Source organism: Montipora capricornis, chromosome 9 (genome assembly GCF_036669925.1).
Source record: "Montipora capricornis isolate CH-2021 chromosome 9, ASM3666992v2, whole genome shotgun sequence".
NCBI classification, from domain to species: domain Eukaryota; kingdom Metazoa; phylum Cnidaria; class Anthozoa; order Scleractinia; family Acroporidae; genus Montipora; species Montipora capricornis.
Window position 1 is genome coordinate 33,270,667 of NC_090891.1, and position 2,500 is coordinate 33,273,166.

The 2,500-nt window shown below is 42.2% G+C and overlaps 1 pseudogene; it reads right to left on the minus strand.

The window, feature by feature from the left end:
- Window positions 1–361: 361 nt before the first annotated feature.
- The window catches only part of LOC138015801 (ubiquitin carboxyl-terminal hydrolase 38-like), a 12,114-nt pseudogene continuing 9,975 nt past the window's right edge, over window positions 362–2,500 (minus strand).

Below are 2,500 nucleotides of genomic sequence, written 5' to 3' on the forward strand. Positions count from 1 at the left end.
GTCCAGGATTCAACCCTTATTCAACCTTACATAAAAAATTTCTAGTGCTTCAAAGGGGTGCCACCACGCAAGACGTCTAACTAAATAAAATAAAATAAGTTAAAAATAATGATAGCATTAATAGAATTTCCTACAAAAAGTAAAAATGAATAAAAATATCATAGCATTATGATTAAATTAATCAGAACAAACTGGTCCCACGATTGGGGCATAGTAGCATGTAATTTGGCGGACCTAAAGGCACTAATGGATCAAGACACTACTGAGATGCGAAGGTTGCTTATGCTTTAGAACTTGCGTCGTGTGTTGTGGGCGGAACGATGAGGTCATTGAGATCAGAGGAATAAAAACGTCAGGCGACTTTAGATTTCAGCATCAGTGCTACTTTATTCAGTTAAATAAATGAAGCAAAATAATACTTCCTAAAGCCTTAAACATCAACCCCGAGAAAAGTCTCCATGATGGTTGACACATTCTACGACTTCATAGATTATCCATTCCTGGATATCAGAGTGTCTTTTGAAAGTGCTCAAGATATTTGTTTCCTCAGTTCTTTGCATCAGGTTCGGGCTTTTAAGTAAAGCTGGTTCCCTTCGCAATGACATGACTACAAAACGATTCGCAAATGTAATAAGCTGACTCAGTAACCAAACGCTTTCCGCATACTATGATTACCACGTTACAAAACAAGTTATTGAGATGAACTTAGTGAAGGGTTTCCGGCTCTCTAGAATGATCTAATGGGCTAAAAGACAAACCGATTAAACGGGGTTGCAAGGCCGGGGCCACTGCCACAGCTCCCTGGGGGACCTCTGTCATTATCGTCATCCTCATCATCCCGGGGATGATAGTTGTGCGACCAAGCTTTCCGTTTGACAGCGCTGATTGCTTGACGCTCTTGCTCCTGTAGACGAAAGAATATACGTTTTCAGTTTTCATCATAGATATACGTAAATTAAAGCATTGTCCAGCCCTTAAAGGGACAGTTTCACGGTTTTGCGCATGTCCAAGGTTTGGCGCTATCAGTAGTAAACTTTGCGGTTCTTACTTCACCAGAGGATGTTCGTTAATCACAGAAAGTACTAAAGCAAATACCCTGAATTACTGAGACCCACATGTGGTTGAGGATACTGCGGGCTTACAGAGAAAATGTCAAATTTAGTCTTGACCATGCAATTTATTGTACGGGTCGAACATTTTATTCTACGCACGAGTTATCTATTCGCATGTAGTAGGTTCATGACACAAAGGAAAGGATTGCAAAAGTAATTCCACTTTTATGGCATTGTTTCCGATTCCTGCATCAGTGCTTTCGATTGTTTCAATAACAATGAAATTCAAGGGACTGACGTGAGAGCATGCCCATACGAAAAGACGTGCAACTCTTCCTTTAACGAAGACCCATTAACGAATGTATTCTTAATGCAGTCACTTCATCGCTGCAGCTGCTCACGACCCACTGCCGTGTCTTTTGTCCATTAAACTGAAACGCAAGATTACGAAGGCTGAAATATGCTTAAAAAAGCTAACTCACTACAACTTAAAGTAACCATGCTTGTCGAATTTGAAAAAATAAACTATTTTAGAAGTTCATGATAGAGCGTTATATAATAAGTTTCGAAAGCGATTCTGTACGGAGAACAATTGGTACTGAGCAATTCTTGGATTTCACATGACGTCACGACCGCCATGTTGGTGTCAAGATAAAATACTCCGGGAATTGAAATCTATTATTATGCAAACTTTTTCTTTTGTTTTCGTTGACTGAACATGGCTGTTGATCACGTGAGTGAAACCCAAGAATTAAGACGGGAGGCATAATGTGGCGGTTTGCGTGTCGGTCTCCAGATCACAGGGTCGCTAGTTCGAGACCCCAGCCCTGTCACCGGGGATGTTACTTAAATAAGAAACTTTCCTACACGCCGTCTCTCTTCCGCCAAGTGAATAAAAGGTAAACAAATTTCTAGTTTCTAAAGGAACTGTGGTGCTGCGTCGGTGGGAGAGTGAAAACAGGAAATTTCGGTTTGATGAAACGTGTTGATAAAGGTCGAATTACCACCTGAACGATTTGGAAAGCTGACGATTCGAGCGTTAGCCCTTCGCCAGAGCGAAGGGCTAACGCTCGAACCGTCAGGTAGCCCGGCGACGAACTAGCATCCCGTTCGGAGAAGAATCCTACGAAGAAGCTCTGACCATGTGGTTCGTGTGCGACCAACCTCGTTCCCAGGGTCTTTCTCCTCTGCTTCCTGTGAGACCCTGGGAACGAAGTTGCGTGCGCGACCTGGTCATGATGCTACATATTACTGAAAAGAGAATCACAGTTCAGAGAGGAAAACGTACAAAGAAATTACCTGCATAAATAACAAGTTGTCACGGTTAACAATATCGACCAGTTCTTGATTGATGACCCTGTGCTGTACTTCAGTATTGACTGGGGTGTCTGTGCCACAAGGCCTGCTGACCCGCTTGTATATCAACACATAAGGAGTGTCTTTGGGAA